Genomic DNA, 19,640 nt, shown 5'->3' with positions numbered 1-19,640 from the left:
TATACCATGTGAGTCTTTCTGCTTCTGGGTTAACTCACTCAGTATGACCATTTCTAGTCTATCCCTTTCTCCACAAATTTTGGGATTTCCTTGTTTTAATAGCTGAGTAGTATTCCATAGTGTAAATGTATCATAGTTTCTTTATCCACTCTTCAACTGAGGGATACTTTGGCTATTTCTAGGTTCTGGCTATTATAAATAAGGATGCTATGAACATGGTTGATCATATGTCCCTTGTTGTGTGGTGGAACATTTTCTGGGTATATTCCAAGGAGTGAAATAGCTGGGTCTTGAGATAACCCTATTCCCAGTTTTCTGAGAAAGCACCAGATAGATTTCCAAAGTGCTTGTACAAGCTTGTATTCCCACAAGCAATTCCCTCTTTCTCCACATCCTCGCCAGCATGTGATGTCACTTGACTTTTTGATATAGTCATTCTGATGGATGTAAGATGGAATCTCAGAGTTGTTTTGATTTGCATTTCTCTGATGACTGAAGATGTTGAGTTTCGTTAAGTGTTTCTCAGCCATTCAATATTCCTCTCTTGAGAATTCTCTGTTTAGTTCTGAGCCCTGTTTCTCAATTGTGTTATTTGGTTTGGTGGTGTTTAAATTCTTGAATTATTTATATTTTGGATATTAGACCTTTGTCAGATGTAGGGTCGGTAAAGATTCAATGCAATTCCTATCAAATTACCTACACAATTTTTAAAGACATTGAAAGATCAATTCTCAGCTTCTTAAGGAAATACAAAAAACCCAGAATAGCTAAAACATTCCAATACAATAAAAGATCCTCCGGAGGAATCTCCATACCTGATCTCAAGCTATACTATAGAGCAACAGTGATTAAAACAGCATGGTACTGGCACAACAATAGGCTGTTGATCAATGGAATCGAATCAAAAACCCAGAAATGAATCCACACACATAAGGTCACTTGATGTTCGACAAAGAAGCCAAATATATTCAATGGAAAAATGATAGCATCTTCAATAAATGGTTCTGGTCTAACTGGATGTATACATGTAGAAAAATGCAATTATATCCATATTTGTCACCATGCACAAAACTCAAGTCCAAGTGGATTAAAGACCTCAACATAAAACCAGAGACACTATATCAGTTAGAAGAAAAAGTGAGGAAGAGCCTGGAGCACATTGGCACAGGAGACAACTTCCTGAACAGAACACCAGCAGCCCAGGCCTTAAGGTCAACAATTAATAAATGGAACCTCATGAGCTGAGAAGCTTCTGTAAGGCAGAAGACACTGTCAACAGAACAAAGCGAAAGCCTACAGATTGGGAAAAGATCTTCATCAACCTTACATCTGAAGACTTTAGAAATTATACAATGTTAATTTAGAATAAAATGTCCTAGTCAGTTTTGTAAGAACCTACTTTAATTATAACTCAAAACCAAGAACATATAAAAATAACAACATAGTGGTAGTCTAGTAATTCACCAAGGTTTACTATGAGCCAGTTATGCTGCTCTATTGTGCACTCTTGTCAAGCCATTTATGTGACTTTAATAAGCATAGTAACCTTTCTGACTCCACTGAGGCCTATCAGTGACTTGTGTGTGCATGATGTCGTCTATTTGAGTTTGACATGTAGAATCACTCTTGTTTTCATGGCAATTGATGGTACTATTACCTCAGCTAATTTGAAACCAGAAACTGTGTTGTATAAAAAGAAAAATGGTATTGTGTTCAGTAAATATTAGAAAAAAGAAAAAATCTTGTTTGTACTATAGTGCAGTTTTCAGTTTTCTTTCTAAACTGTTTCTAAAAGGTTTTAATTGCAACTTTACTGTTGCCAAAATATTTCAAGGATGTGTACAGATGTTTTTCAAGCTGGGTTCTTGGAACATTTGCTCTGGTGAATGTTGACCAGCGTCTTGCGTTAAGCATGAATACAATGATACTGTCATAGAATGTCCACTTGAAAAGACAAAGAATTGCTTCTTCTTAGACCACCACTGTGTTTGTTTTCTTGTTTTAGAACTGGATGGAGAGGAGAGAGAGTTGCAGGAGAACAAAAGAAAGCTGAGAAATAAAATTAAAAGAGACGGTGTGTTGATTCTGTTTAAAAGATATAGAACTTTTTCCCTCCACTGAGCCCAATGTGAAGCCAGCATCTAGAGCAAGGAGTGCTGTGTAGCACACAGTCAGGGGTATGCACTTGGTGCAAGGCTCAGTTACAATTCAAGAAAATGAACACCTCAGGAGACGGTGACTTTGCTAGATAATGCCCATCTAAGTGAGATGTACATCTCATAGGGCTCAGAGGTTTAAACTGAATTTCTTTCATCAGTTGAAAAGCAAGCTAAATATAAATTGTGGTGAGTAAAAACATAGAGAATTACACAGTTGCACATCTAAATATGTGGATTTGAATTTACTTTCAATATAGGAGGTTTTTTTTCATACTAGGGTTCCTAAAAGTATACTTTAGAAAACAGTAATGATGTTCTATAAAAATAATCATTTTTTATCTACCAATGTACTTTTCAATATAAAATGTCCTTTATAAGAATCCTCATGTCTTCTAAGAAGGATTAGATTCTGTTGCTCAGGATGCCAAATAGCTTGCAAGTTTTTATACAGGATACAAATGGAAACTGAGCTAGAAACTTCCTCTTTGCTGACTAGTTTTCATGGTATCAAAGATGATATGTAGCCTGTTATGGGGGGAAGGGCACTAATAATCTTACTCAGGTAAGAATCCAACAATCTATCAGACCAACTTGATAGACAAGATGTGTTCATTTATGCTGTAGTGGCACTACTGTTATGAAGATAGCCAACAGATATCTGATTGGATTTGATGAGATGTGTTCCTTAGAAAATAATCTAGATCTCACTTTAGTTGTACTTCTAAGACAAAAAAAAATTATCTTTTCTTCAGGTTTAAATAGTCTAGGATTAAACATCAAAATTGTACATACAATTCTACTAATAGTAAGTCATAACATACTTCAAGTGGAAATAATAATTAAATTCTTTGAATAACAATTTATGAGAATAATAATTTTCATTGATGTGTATTTCTATAAGCATTAGCAAAACAAGGTCATCTCTTTTATTTTTGTCACTATCTAAATATTTGGGTATATTTGTAAACAGATACCTTAAATATTTTAAATGTATATGTAATAGGCTTTCTTTAGAACTTCACTTTTCTCCTAATTATCCATATTACATTTTTTAAATATTTCTCATCATTTTTCAGTTTCCTTTGTTAAATGACTTTTTCATTTTTTATTTAAGTAATTTATTCAGATTACAGCTTATTTGTTATCCCCTCACTTGTATCTTCCTGTTCCCCCTCCCTCCCTCTTTCATCCTATTCCCCTCCCCTAGGTCTAGACAGAAGGTGACCTTGTCCTCCACTATATGATCACAGCCTATCAGGTCTCTTCATGGTAGCCTGATTACTCTTCCTCTGAATTTAACCAGGTCTCACCACCAAGGGGAAGTGGTCAAATAGAGGGCACCCGAGTTCATGTCTGAGTCAGTCCCTGCTCTCCACACAATTGTGGAGAATGTGGTGTCCATTGGCTAGATCTGGGTAGAGGTTCTAGGTTTATTGTATGCACTGTCCTTGATTGGTTCAGTAGTTTGGTCTGACCCATGTAGGTCCAGATCCACCAGCTTTAATGGTCTTCTTGTAAGACCCTCTGGATCCTTCTATTTCCCAATTCTTCCTTACCTCTCTTACCCAGAGTCCCAATAGGAAGTTCCAGTATCTATCCCAATCTCTGGCTAAGTGAAGAATTTCAGAGGACATCTCTGCTGGGCTAGTGTTCAATTGTAAGTGAGTATATGCCATGTGTATGTTTCTGAGTCTGGGTTAACTCACTCAGGATGATCATTTCTAGTTCCATTCATTTGCCTGCAAATTTCAGGATTTCCTTGTTTTTAATAGCTGAGTAGTATTCCACAGTATAAATGTACTAGAGTTTCTTTATCCATTCTTTGACTGAGGGACATCTAGGTTGTTTCCGGGTTCTGGCTATTATAAATAAGGCTGCTGTGAACATAGTTGAGCATATGTCCTTGTTATGTGGTGGAACATTTTCTAGGTATATTCCAAGGAATGGAATAGTTGTGTCTTGAAGTAGCCCTATTCCCAGTTTTCTGAGAAAGTGCCAGATTGATTTCCAGTGTGCTTGTACAAGTTAGCAATCACATCAGCAATGGAGTGTTCCTCGTTCTCCACATCCTTGCCTGCATAGGCTGTCATTTGAGTTTTTTATCCTAGGCATTCTGATATGTGTGTAAGATGGAATGTCAGAGTCATTTTTATTTGCATTTCTCTGATAACTAAAGACATTGAACATTTCTTTAAGTGTTTCTCAGCCATTCAACATTCCTCTGTTGAGAAGTCTGTTTAGTTCTGAGCCCCATTTCTTATTTGGGTTATTTGCTTTGCTGGTGTTTAATTTCTTGAGTTCTTATATATTTTGTGTATTACTCCTTTGTGAAATGTAGGGTTGGTGAAGATCTTTTCCCAGTCTGTAGGCTGTCACTTTGTTCTGTTGACAGTGTCTTCTGCCTTACAGAAGCATCTCAGCCTCATGAGGTCCCATTTATTAACCAATTTTCCTTCTAACAGATATAGTGTCTCTGGTTTTATGTTGAGGTCTTTAATCCACTTTGACTTGAGTTTTGTGCATGATGATAAAGATGGGACTACTTGCATCTTTCTACAAGTAGACATAGAGTTAGACCATCACAATTTGTTGAAGATGCTATCCTTTTTCCATTGAATATATTTGGCTTTCTTGTGAAAAATCAAGTGTCCATATGTGTGTGTGAATTTATTTCTGGGTCTTCTACTCAATTCCATTGGTCAATGAGCCTATTTCTATGCCAGTACCATGCTGTTTTAATTACTGTTGCTCTATAGTACAGCTTAAGGTTGGGTAAGGAGATTTCTCCAGAGGATCTTTTATTGTACAAGAATGTTTCAGCTCTTCTATTTTTGTTTGTTTGTTTGTTTGTTTTTGTTTTTCCATATGAAATTGAGAATTGATTTTTCAATGTTTTTCAAAAATTGTATAGGTGTTTTGATAGGGATTGCATTTTATCCGTAAGTTGCTTTATGTACGGTGGCCATTTTTACTATTTTAATTCTCCCAATCCACACACAAGGGAGATTTCTCCATATTCTGATGTCATCTTCAATCTCCTTCTTCGGAGATTTGAAGTTTTTTTTTTTCAAACAAGCCATTCACTTGCTTAGTTAGAGTTATTCCTAGATACTTTATATTGCTTATGGCTATTGTGAAAGGTGTAGTTTCACTAATTTCTTTCTCAGCACATTTGTTATTTGTATACAAGAAGGCTATTGACTTTTTTGAGTTACTTTTGTTTCCAGAAATGTTGCTGAAAGTGTTTATCATATGTGGGTGTTCTCTAGTGGAATTTTAGGGGTCACTTATATACACAATCATATCATCTGTGAGGAAGGATAATTTGGCTTCCTCCTTTCCCATTTGGATCCCCTTGGTCTCCTTTTGTTGTCTTATTGCTCTGGCCAGAACTTCAACAAAGATATTGAAGAGATATAGAGAAAGTGGGAAGCTTTGTCTGATCTCTGTTCTTTGAGTATCTCTACATTTAATTTGTTGGTGGCTATTGTCTTGCTGTGTATAGCCTTTATTATATGTATGTATATGCCTTGTATCCCTGATCTCTCCAAAACTTTAAACATGATGGATGTTGGATTTCACCAAATGCTTTTTTGGCATCTGAGGAGATGACCATATGTTTTTTTTTCTTTCAGTTTGTTTATATGGTGGATTACTTTGATGGATTTCTGTATATTAAACCATCCCTGTATGGCTAGAATGAAGCCAATTTGGTCATGGCGAATGATATCTTTGATGTGTTCTTGGATTCAGTTTGCAAGTATTTTATTGAGTACTTTTGCTTCAGTGTTTATAAGAGAAATTGGTCTGAAATTCTCTTTCTTTGTTGGGTCTTTATGAGGCTTATGTATCAAGGTGATGGTGGCCTCATAGGAGTTTGGTAATGTTCCATCCATTGCTATTTTGTGGAGTAGCTTGAAGAGTATTGGTATCAGGTCTTCTTAGAAGATCTGATAGAATGCTGTGCTGAAACCATCTGGCCCTGGGCTTCTTTTGATTAAGAGAGTTTTAATGATAGCTTGTATTTCTGTAAGATAAATAATACTATTTAATTTGTTTACCTGATCTTGATTCAATGTTGGAAAGTAGAAGTGATCAAGAAAATTTTCCATTTCTCTTAGATTTTCAAATTTTCTGGCATATAAGCCTTTGAAGGAGGCCTGTATGATTTTTTTTTGTATTTTTTCAGTGTCTGTTGTTATGGCTCCCTTTTCATTTCTGATTTTGTTGATTTGGATAGTGTCTCTCTGCCTTTTAGTTAATTTGGCTAATGAGTTGTCTATTATATTGATTTTCTCAAAGAACCAGCTCCTGGTTTTGTTGATTCTTTGAATTGTTCTCTTTCTTTCTAATTAATTAATTTCAGCCCTGAGTTTGATTACTTCCAGCTGTCTACTCCTCTTGGGTGTTTCTGCTTCTTTTTTTTCTATGGCTTCTAGATGTTTCATTAAGTTGCCTATATGAGATATTTCCTATTTCTTTATGAAGGCACTTAGTACTATGAATTTTCCTCTTAGGACTGCTTTCAAGGTGTCCCATAAATTTAGGTATGTTTTTCCTTAATTTTCATTGAATTTTAGGAAGTCCTTAACTTCTTTCTTTATATCTTCCCTGACCCAGTTGCCATTATAGAGAGTTGTTTAGTTTCCATGTGTGTGTAGGCTTTTTGTTATTTCTATTGTCCAGGTTTCATCCATGATGATCTGATAGGATACAAGGTATTATTTCAGTCTTTTTGTATTTGTTGAGGCTTGTTTTGTGGCCTACATATATGATCAATTTTGGAGAAGATTTTGTGAGATGCTAAGAAGATGTTAGAATCTTTTGTGCTTGGGTAAAAATTTCTGTTGATATCTGTTAGATTCATTTGATTGATGACATTGCTAAGTGTCATTATTTCTCAATTTTGTTTCTGTTTTATTGACCTATACATAGGTGAAAGAGGGGTGTTGAAGTCTCCCACTATCAATCTGTGGGATAAGCTTTGTTAATATTTCTTTTATAAATGTGGCACCTTAGTATCAGGAGTGTAGATGTACCGAATTGTAATGCCATCTTGTTTGGCTTTACATTTGATGTGTATGAAGTGTCCTTCCCTATATCTTTTGATTAATTTCGGTTGAAAGACTATGTTTTAGATATTAAAATGGGTACACCAGCTTGCTTCCTGTGTCAGTTTTCTTGGAATATCTTTTCCATCCTTTTATCCTGAGACAATATCTGTCCTTCTGCCTGAGATGTACTTCCTGAAAGCAGAAGAATGTTGGGTCTTGCTTATATGTCCATTCAGTTAGTCTGTGTCTGTTTATTGTAGAATTAATATCATTGATACTGAAAGATATTAATGACCAGTGACTGTTAAGTCCCTTGATTTTGATGTTGGTTATAGTAGAGTGTTTGGTTATGTTTTTGTGATAGTGTAGTTATCTATTTCCTGCGTAATTTTGGTTGTAGTTTGTCACTTTGAGTTGGAATTTTCCTTCTAATAACTTCTGCAAGGCCTGACTTGTGGATATGTACTGTTTGAATTTGGTTTTGTCATGGAATGTCTAGTTTTTTCCATCAATGGTTATTGATAGTTTTGCTGGATATAGTAGACTGGTTTGACATCTATTGTCTCTTAGGGTTTATAGGACTACTGTCCAGGCCCTTATGGTTTTTTATGGTCTCTGCTGAGAAGTCAGGTGTAATTCTGATAGGGTTGCCATTATTTGTGACTTGGCCCTTTTCCTTTGCAGATTTTAATATTTTTCTTTTTTCTGTATATTTTGTGTTTTGATTATTATGTGGTTGGGGGATTGTCTCTTCTTGTCTATTCTGTTTGGCATTCTGTAAGCCTCTTGTATGTTTATATTCATCTCCTTCCTTAAATTGGGGAAATTTTCTTCTATGATTTTGCTGAAAATATTTTTTTGGCCTTTGAGCCAAGCATCTTCTCTTTCCTCAATGCCTATTACCTTCAGGTTTCATCTTTTCATGGTGTCCTTGATTTCTTAGAGTTTTTGTCTGGAATTGTTTCAGCTTTAGCATTTTCTTTGATAGTTGTTTCATGTTCTAGCATAGTATCTTCCATTCCTGAGATTTGTTTCTCCTTCTCTTGAATTCTGTTAGAGAAGCTTACCTCTGTATTACCTGCTTTCTTCTCTAAGTTTTCTTGTTCCCAGCTTTCTTTTGCTTTTGCTCTTATCATTGTTTCCACTTTTATCTTCATGTCTTGAACTGTTTTATTGATTTCCCTCATCTGATTATTTGTATTTTCCTGAATTTCTTCCAGTGCCTTTCTATAGGCCTTTAGATCTCGAACTCATTTATTAATTTCCTTCATCTGATTGTATTTTCCTGATTTTATTGCATTGCCTCTCTATACACCTCTTTAATGTCTTCAATCTCTTTGTAAGCATCTTCCTGAATTTGTTTCCTCCATTATCATCTTCATTACTATGGATTTGAGGACATTTTCTTGTATTTCAATTGTGTTTGAGTTCTCAGGGTTGATTTGTTTGGGATAGTTGGGATCTGGAGATGCCATATTGTTTTCGGTTTTGTTGTTTGTGTGTTTTTGTGCTGGCCTCTAGTCATCTTGCTGTTTCTGATGTTGGGAGGTAGTTTCTAATGTCATTTCCTGGATCAAGCAAGTGACCTGGTTTCAGCTTTAGGGGACTTTACTACACACTTGGCTCCTCACTTGGCCAGCAGAAGCTGGGCCTGGTGTCCTAAAGCCAAAGAATCATTTTGAAGTAGTCTAGATAAAGTCAGTTATCCTGCCTTTGGCTGGGTTTGAAAACCTTGCCTGGGTCACTGGTGCTTTCGGGGCCTAGGCTCAGTCAGCCCTTGAGTGTCAGAACCCCTGCTGGCTGTGGGGGTTGGCTAGGATTCTGCCTGATCTGTCCAGCTGTGGGGCCTAGGTTTAGTCTGGATTAAGAGATCAGAGATACTGCCCTCTGGCTTGTACAAGTTGGCTGGGCTTCTGCCTGGATCCTTTCAGCCTGGTTCTGTCCCATCTGGGTGTGCACAGGCACTCCTACTGTGTTACAGCAGTGGTCAGGCTCAGCCAGAGCTTGAAAGAATGGCTCCCTGGGTTGGGGTTGATGGTTAGTTTTCTGCTGATCCCCTCAGGCTGATTCAGACCTTCCAGAGTGTGTGGGAGCTCTTGTTGAGCTGTGGTGGCCCTCTAGGCATCCACATGGTCCTTTCAGAGCATATCAGTTTACCCCAAGTGTGTGGGAACAGTCCTCTGGGGTGGAGGTTTCTGCCTGATCCTTTCAGACCTTGCTGTCTTAAATGGGTCAACCCAAGTGTGCAGCTTTGGAACTGTGGCTGGAGGGCTTGTCCACAACTGCCTGGGCCCAGTGTGGGCCCCAGGTCCCTGTGTGAACTTACAGGCCCAGATTCACACTCTCAGGTACCTCTGGGCCTGATGGCCTATAGATCGGTCAGAGAGGGAGAGTTAGAGTGCATGTGAGGCACACACACTTGGCTGAGCTGGGCTTTAGATTTTTCTGACCATGTAGTCACCTGCCCCTGGGCTTTCTCAGGACTCATGGTTCAGTCTGACCTCAGAACCATCCATTTTCCTGTGTTTTTCCCAGGTCAGCAGCTCTAGGATGGAGTTACACAACTCAGAGTTCAGTCTCAGATACTGAGTCCATGATATAGTGCAATGCAGCAACTCACTGGTGGGTACAGGTCCAGCCTCTGAGGACTGGGCACACATCTTCTGTGGGCCAGTTGAGTGGCCCAATATTGGACCAACCTGTGCTCTGCATTTTGCAGACCCCTCTTTTTTTCTCCTTTATTAATTTATTCTTGTTACATCTCAATGGTTATTCCATCCCTTGTATCCTCCTATTCTTCCCTCCCTCCCATTTTCCCCTTATTCCCCTCCCCTATGACTGTTCCTGAGGGGGATTACCTAGGCCTTTTCAGGTCTTATGGTCTGTAGCTCCCAGCCTAGTTCCTAGTCTCCATCCTACAGATCAGATACCTTGTGTGTTCTGCACCATGTTGGATCTTCCTCATCATTTTTCTAAATAGTTGATCATACATGTTGTTTGGTTTTCTCTTTTTATTCCAGAACTTTTTCCACACAGACTTTTACTAAGATTTTTGACTCTCATCATGTATAAAATTAGCAAAGATTCATAATTATAGAGATATTATGTTATTCATTAATTACATATTTCCGTGAAGAGTAATAACAGATTACAAAATGTTCAAAAAGCTCATTTGTTGCATTTCCATCATTTTCTGATATACTAAAATGTAGATAAATCTCTAGAGGTGAGTATATTATTTGGTCTCTATTACCAAGTCATAAAACATATATTAGTACTTAATAACACAGTTATTCTGAGGCACATAGTGAGCAGAAAATCTAATTTATGCTAAGTAACTGAAGTTTCTTTCAGAGATGGCAGATTAGAGGCTGGGTGACTCTGCAGATGCTCAGAAAAAACAGCCTTAACATGTCTCCTTCATGAGGCAGCTTACCAATGGGAACAGTGGAGGTCTCAGACATAAGTGTGGATGAAAAGCACTAGAGAAGAGTGGTGGTTCTCAACCTGAGGGTTGCAAGCCCTGGTGTCCCACATCAGAAGTACTGTGCATCAGATATTTACATTACTATTCATAATAGTAGCAAAATTACAGTTATGACCTAGAAACAAAATGATTTGGTGGGGTGGGTCACCACAACATGAGGGTGGCAGCACTAAGAAGGTTGAGAGCCACTGGAATAGAGGAAGAATGGCAAGCATGTGGAACCTGCCCCTTCACACAAACAAGGGGGCTCCTATCCAGATGGATAATAAAGATCAGGTCTCAGGCCCCTGAGGAAAGAACTGACTGGCGAAGCCTGTACAATACAGTAGACTCTTCATACAGCATGGGACATGAGCAGACAGAGGAAGGCTATATGTTCTTCTTCATAAGACATTGTAGGTCACACAGACATCTCACTAACAAGTGTGGGATCATCAAATGACACATTGGCTAGTGTGGATACTGAAAGGTCCAAAACCTTTTTGTTCTTTTTGAGAATCTTTCCTGTAATAGTTTCCTAATGCCTATTCCTCCACAAATTCTGCCTGCCAACAGTAGTGCCTTTGAAACTGGGAGGTTTTGACAGACATTTTATCATTCTCAAATATATATTATATATATGCAAAAATAATTGCAATTTTTCCTTTGAAAGCTTAAAGGCCAAGCTAAGCAGAAACCATTCCCTTGAGCAGATAGAGGTAAAGACAGGAACATATTAATGACAACATAGGTCTCAATTAAAGGGAAAATGAAATAATACAAAAAGCTTAAGTAGGTAGGGGATAAGAGAATATGGTAGAAGGTTGAAGCAAGGGCTACAAATGCTTAGTATATTTGAAATAAAAAGGATATCCTGTATTTATGTATGTGTGTGTTTATAAATGTCATATATACATATATATACACCCAGTATAATATATATATTGTATATATATTATACATAAAGCATATATACAAACATTGAACATTATATATGTTTATTTATTAAGATATGGATAGTTTTTTAAAGAAAACTTTTGAAAGGGGCACAAGTAATCTTAAGATCTTTTTCTTTAGAAGATACAAAATGCTCGTTATTCTTTGTAGTGGTTTTTTTTTGTTTTTGTTTTGTGTTTTGTTTTGTTTTGTTTTGTTTTGCTTTTGCATGCTTTGGCCAGGGCTCTATTATTGATGTGCACTTGGACACCTGGCACGGAACTCTTTGTAGTATTTTAAATTATTAATTTTAAGGTGTATGTGTGTGTGTGTGTGTGTGTGTGTGTTACTTCTATGCCTGGTGGACTTAGAGGTCAGCAGAGGGAGTCAGAGTCCCTAGAACTGAGTCAGTCATAGCTAGAGGTCACATGTGCCTGCTGACAACTGCACTCAGCCCCTCCCACAAGGAAAACAAGTGATCTTAACCACTGAGCCATCTCTGTAGGCTAACACCCCTTTTAAGGCTAATAGTCTTTTCAAGTATTTTGGTTTTTTTAGTTTCAATTTTCTCTGGATTGTAAATGGAATTATTCTTTTGTCACCAGCTCTGGCAATTGTATTACATAGAGGTGAAACTCATACACTTGTACTTTCTTCAGAGAAACCTTGGTGCTCATATTATTCATGGAGTGGAGCAGGCACTCAAATTTTAATAATGCATCAAATGAGATAGTCAATTTAAATAGTACTAAGATTCATTAAACTCTCTTTGCTTACATTACTAAGTTATCATCAAGCATGGTACTTACTTATGAAACACTGCCACAAAACTCCCAATATAAAGGGTTTGCAGGAAGGATTACTCATCTTAACTCACGGGCTCAGAGGGTCCAGACCTTGTTACTTGTTCCCATGCACTTGATCAGAGTGTAATGGCAACGGGAGCTTGTGACAGGTGTTTCTTCACCTTGTAACAATCAGGGAGCAGAAAGAGGCACTGGGAAAAACTAAGGAAAGACACAAGCTCTTATTCCTATAGACTTGTTCCTATTGACATATTTCCTCCAGACAGATCCCATCTATTGTAGTTTCTAGAATGGCCTTACAAAGCACAGCCGGTAGGAAACAAATGTCCAATGCAACAGTAGCGAATATATTACTAATATGCCTACATAATGTTCTTATTCCTCATGTTTTCTTGTTTTTAAGAATTGATTATTATTATTTGTTTAATTATGCATATATATATATGTGTGAGAGTACAGGTGTCCAGAAAGTCTGAGAAGAAAATAGCATCTCTAGGGAGAAGTAAAGGGAAGGGATATCTAAATGAAGCATGTTTAAAAGATAATTAACATTTATTATATATATTAGGATACAATTTTTAGAAAATATACTTTGAAAAGCTGGTTGTAAGGGCTTCAACATAATTGTTGGGAACCAAAATCAGGTCATCTACAAGAACACCAATGAGTACACAAATGTATTCGTGCTCATAAGAAAACCTGAATGTCATTATTACATGTTATTTTCTTGTATATGAAATCAGTCATTGTTCAAGTAACAAAAACATCTTTAATTGTGGTATTTAAGCTTCCATTAGAAACCTATTTGGAATTCCATAAGCTTTCCTTAGTGTTCAGCAAATATGCTGTCAACTGTTTCCCCAAATAGTTATTAACATTGATTCTTTCATTCAAAGACAAGGCAGATGAATGTATCAGTAATAACACTAATATTGAACTCTTCAATATGGTCTGTATTTTCAAAAATATTTGTTATGTCTATTCATTAGCATGCATAATTATGCCTGCTAATATCTTGCATACTTAAGTATAAATGTGTGGTTATTTCTTTGATTTTTGTCCTGTCCATATTTCAGAATGCTTACATTATCCACAATTAATGCTGAATACTTACTTAATTGCTAATATTGAAAAATAAATTTCTTCCTGGAGTTCTTCGTTATGTTGCCTAATATTAGAATCCTAAGTTTTTCTAAATTATAAGCTATCTTTTATTAAGAGGCTAAACGAACTTGCATGTGTGAAATGAATCATTCACTCATTTGTCTTAATACAAGTATTAATTTTTAGGATGCCACAGACAAGGAATTTTTAACTGTATTGAGAATAAGAAATATAGAAACATGAACACAATGTCAGGAATAAAGGGAGAAAATTATTTTCTCACTAAGCCATTATACCTAGATGTACTGTTTGGCAAGATGTACATGCAAATAAGGTCACTTGCTATTAACTTTTATTTTTCCTGAGGCCTGCTTGTTTGACTTTCAATTCTCTATCCCTATAAGGCTATAATTTTTTGAGTGGACTTTCTGCCTCTCGTTTCATGGGAAGATTGAGGTAGCAAAGAGTTTCTAATAAAAAAATCCACCTTTGCCCTAAACACACAATAACCCTTTAGCATAGTTTCTGAAGCTCAGCAAAACTTGAGCGCTATGCTGAAAAGTATGTTTAGAGGTGAAGCTTCACAACTTTTAGTTCTTTATGGGTCTGTAGACAATGATATGAAAAATGAAGAGAAAACCTGCTGTGGAAGACAATTTCAGTCTCTTGAGATGAGGACACAATTATGTGAGCGGTGTCTGAGTTCATGTTTAGACTGAGCAAGATCGTCCCCCTTTCTCTGTACTTAATAACAGAAGTAAATAGCCCAGAACATAGTGCCAACATGTTTTCAACACACAGCCTGTTGAAAAGATAGAAAAATGATGATATAATTTACAATTTTTGTTCACTTAATGATCTTAAATAGACTCCAAATATCCACATCTACTCTTATGTAGAAAAATATCTGCATTTACCTCCACTTACGAAAGAGCTGGTGGTAGAAAAAAATGACCAGAGGAACATTTTAATATAATATAGAAATCATAAGTAATTTTATCAAATGTGTGTCCTATAAGCAAACATGATTTATGATAATACCTGCAAATGACAGGGAAAATGGTACATATTGTAAAAGCTTTACTCAGAATAAAGTCACTTACATGTAGGTTTCACATATATTTTTATAGATCTATATAATATGCAGATTAAATATGAATTAGCATTTAATTCAGCTAGCTAATCAATATTTTACATAACATTAGCATTTTTTAAATTTTAGCATTTTTCTGTATGAATGTGACAGTTATTTTTTTTTTTTAAGAAGCCAGTTACTGTAGTTAGGGCTATGTACACAGAGTAAAAAGATGCAGAGTCATCTTTCAGGTTTTATGGGATGGTACTTTAAGAACATGGCTTAGATCCACAGATGCTTGTTTCATGTATAAGGTGGCATGTATTTGCACGAAACCTCCAATATGGAGTTTTTGTGATTGCTATTCTTGGTTGTCAGCTTGACAGCATCTGTAATTAACTGGAATCCAGTAATGGAGGTCATATACCAGACTTTTGATATAGGAAAACACACACTGTTTTCCAGATCTAGAGGGAGGAAGATGAACTTATATCTCTATATTTATTATTACTCTTATGTTGCATTCCTTTACTGTGCTAGTTACTTTTCTGGTACGGTGATGAAAGACCATGAGGAAACCAACTGATAGGAGAAAGCGTTCAGGTGGGCTTATGGTTCTAGAGAGATGAGCCCATCAGAGGGCCAGAGGATCACACAGGACTCTACATACCTTCACACACACACACTCTCTCATCTCCAAGTCCTGGTCTCATCACTGGCTCTTTAGTAGACCGTCATCTCTGACTTCCCCTTCCTCTCTGCTCTGATTTTTGAGAAAATCACACAGATCTTTTTTCCTACACCCTTTTGTCTCAGCCTCAAACTTTCACTACCTTGAAACCCGAAGGCCAAAGTGACCTGGGAATAAGATAAGCCAGGGAAGCAGGTAGGGGAATTCAGACCATCACTCTCCTTCTACTCATGAAACCTAACTGCCTACTCTCATCCTAAGCTATTAGCAGACTATTGACTGTAGCTTCCCCTCCATCTCTATCCCCATTCTAAATGGATCCTGCTGGAACACTGATTTTCTAGATCCTGTGGATCCTAAACTCCAGCCTCCTATTAGCCCAGTTTCATCCCTAAATGAATTTAATGCTTTGATTATTATGCATTGAGGATTAATATGCACTAAGGCAAAAGGGCCTGTATGGATGTTCTAAAGACTCTAAGAGACCACAGATGCCATCCCAGAATATTATACCCAAGAACTGTCAAACACAATAGATGGTGAAAAATAAGATATTTCATGCTAAAACCAAATTTAAGCAGTATTTGTCTATAAGTCCAGTATTTGCCTATATAAACCTATTAAAGTCACTACAAGGAAAACTTCAGCTAAAGAGGCTAACCACACCCAAGAAGACTTGGGGAATAAATAATCTCATACCAACAAATCAAAAGGTGGGAGGAAATGCAGCATAGCAAGAAATAGTGGAAATAAATATATCTTGCTCATTCATAACTCTTAACATGACGTGTCATCCATTCCTGACCTTCAAAAGACACAGAATAACAGGGTGAATATGAAAACAGGACCCACCCTTCTGCTGCATCCAAGAAGCACCTTAACAGCAGGGATAGATGTCCTGACAATAGCTACTCCTCCAATCTACCCTTATCTACCCCCAGATAACTAAACAGATGCTGGTGGACTTTCTCCCCCAAATCCTATGGATCCTGATCCTCCCCCTTCTATCCCAGCTCCGTCCCTAAGTGTTAGTTCCTGAATACCAGGAAATACCAAATAACCAGAACCTACAGTGGCCACATCTGCCAGGATCTCAGAAGTATTCTGTATCAGGCAACCCAGAACCGCAACACTCTCATGACAATCAGAAAGGGCAACAGAAACCTAGGAGCAAAACCTCACCAACAAAGACTAGAGTAGATACTAGCACCTAGAATTGCAACCATCCAAATCTTAATATAAAAATTCAATCAAAACAGCAAGGACATTATCCTCACCAAAACCATAACAGTAGGCCCCCAAAATTGCGATAAGTCAGTGTAAAAGGATGGGAAGAGATACTTCAGAAAAGGGACACAAGAACAAAAAAAAAAAAAAAAAAAAAAAAAAAAAAAAAAAAAAAAGAACAAGTAGTATAGCCATTTTAATATCTGATAGCATAGGCTTCAACCAAAACTAATTAGAAAAGATATGGAACATCTACTACACGCTTGTCAAAGGACAATACAAACAAAGATATTACAATTCTTTTCTTTCTTCTTTTGATTTTTATTTTTTAATAAAACATTAATTAATTTTATTTACTTGTTTTGGTTTTTTTGAGGCAGAGTGTCTCTGTGTAGCCTTAGCTATCCTAGACTCACTTTGTAGACCAGGCTGGCCTTGAACTCACAGCAATCCACCTGCCTTTGCCTCCCAAGTTCTGGGATTAAAGGCATGTGCCCCCATGCGTGACAAACATTAATTTTTTAATACTAGGTCATATATGCAAATACTACATCATATAAAATGATCTACCAAATAGAATAGGAGAAAAATTTCAAAGTTCTAGTGGGTCCCATAGCCACTTGGATAGAAGTAATAACTATAATATGTTTTAGATAAGTTTTCCAGGGACAGGGTGTGCATAGACAGCATATAAATCCTGTATATTGCTTCTTAAATTTTTAATTTATTATAATTTATTCACATTACACCCAGATTGTAATCCCCTCCATTCTATCTTCTTAACATCTATGTACCCAATTTCATACATAAACCCTACTAACAAGTTAAAGCATGTATCGGCCCTCATACGGTGATAGTGGGTGACTTCAATACCCTACTCTCATGAATAAACCAACAATCTAGGCTAAACGTAAACAGACAAATGTTGACACTAACTGGCATCATAAACCAAAGAGAACTATCAGATATTTACAGAATATTTCATCCAAATATAAAACAATATACCTGATTCTCAGCACCACGTAGAACTTTCTCAAAAACTGACCTCATCCACGGACACAAAACAAGTTTCTGCAAACACAAAATCATCTTGCATTCTATCTGACCACCATAACTTAAAATTGGATATAAACAACAACAGAAACGACAGAAAGTTTACAAGCTCCATGGAAACTGAACAACTCTATACTGAGTGAAAAATGGCTTAAGAAAGAAAGTAGGGAAGAAACTAAAAACTTTCTAAAATTGCATGAGAATGAAAACACAATACAGCCAAACTTATGAGGTCAAATGCTGTGCTAAGATAAATTCATAAGACTAAGTACTGACATAAAAAATAAGATTAAAATATAGTAATTTTAAAAGTTGAAGAAGAAATAACACAAAAACAGTAGAGGCAAGAATTAGTTGCAGGGTTGACATCAACAAGATAGGAACAAAAATCAATACAAAGAATCAATGAAACAAAGAGTTGGTTCTTTGAGAACATCAATAAGATTGACAAACTCTTAGCCAAATTAACTAAAAGGTGGAGAAAACCCAAACTAACAAATTTAGTGGGAAAAAAAAAAAAAAGACACCGGGGCAATCCAGAGAATCAAAAGGACATGTTTAAGAAAAATATACTCCAAAAAGATTGCATTATATAAAAAATGGTTATATTTTAATATATACAAAGTATCAAGGTTAAATTAAGATAATATAAACATTTTTTTTACAACCTAGGATGTTTATTAGGAAGGTAATCCTGATCCTTGAGATGGGCTTATCGGTAGGATTTCTGGTATCGAGCACAGGCCCCAGGACCTGCGAACTTTTTGGACTCACAGCTGACGGGGATCAGCTACAAGCAAGGTCCGATCATACTAGATGAGGATATCTTTGATCTCACTCTTAGAGGCTTCATCCACATAATTTTGATAATAAGCCACCAGGGCTTTGGAGATGGACTGTCGTATACCATAAATTTGGGCCCCATGACCATCACCCTTCAGACGGACACGGATATCCAGTACCAGCAAATCGCTCCTTGCCCAAAAGCAAACTGGGCTCCAGTAACTTGTACTGCAGTATGCAGTGAGCCAGGCTCCATCATCTCCAGGGGTCGTCCTTTTACCTTAGTGAGTTCATTTTCCCATTTGCAGAGCAGCAAGACTCTGTACCTTTCTTCTTGCATCTGAAGACCTGCAGGGACTGCAGCAGACAGCATAGTTGCGAGTAATGAACACGAGGTCCTCACTGGAAAAAGGAAGCGTGTGGCCACCCCGGCCCCATATAAACAATTTAAACAGACCTATCACCCCTAGTGAAATAAATATAAGCAATAAATATATGTCTATAAACCTAAAAGAAAAGCTCAGGGTCAGATGGTTTTAGGAAAGAATTCTGTCATACTTTCAAAGACAAGTTAATACCAATACTCCTTAAATCATTCAAACAAACAAACAAAAACAGAACAAAACAAAACAGAAAACAAACAAACAAACAAAAAAAAACCAGAAAGATCATCCATTTTTTACAAGACCATAATGCCAGATACACTGAATCTAATAACAGAGAAGGTGGAGGATAGTCTTGAACTCATTGCTATAGAAAAAGTCTTTCTGAACAGAAGACCAATTGCACACACAAAGAACAACTAATACATGGGGCCTCATGAAACTGAGAAGCTTCTGTTCAGCAAGGGACACCATAATTAAGATAAAACAGTGATCTAGCTACAGAATGGGAAATGATTTTACCAACTACATATCAGTTAGAGGGCTAATGTCAAAATACAAACAAACAAACACCAAAACTGGGCACCAATGACCCAATTAAAAATGACTTACAAACCTAAACAGAGAATTTTCTAAAGAAAAGACTAAAATGGCTCAAAATACTTTAAAAAAACCCTTATTCATTAGGGAAATATGAATCAAAACTACTTTGGAATTTCGTCTTAACATTAATCAGAATGGCCAGTATCAATAAAATAAAACACAGCTCATGCTGACATGGAAGTGGAATAAAATGAACACTCATTCATTGATGGTGGTAGTGCAATTTTGTACAGAAACTTTGGAAGCCAGTGTGGCAGTTCCTCACAAAAGTGGAAGTCAGTCTACCACTTAAACCATTCT

This window comes from Acomys minous, assembly GCF_964271855.1.
Source record: "Acomys minous genome assembly, chromosome: 5".
Taxonomy (NCBI): domain Eukaryota; kingdom Metazoa; phylum Chordata; class Mammalia; order Rodentia; family Muridae; genus Acomys; species Acomys minous.
The sequence above is the reverse complement of the archived record's forward strand: the minus strand, read 5'-3'. Positions refer to the sequence as shown.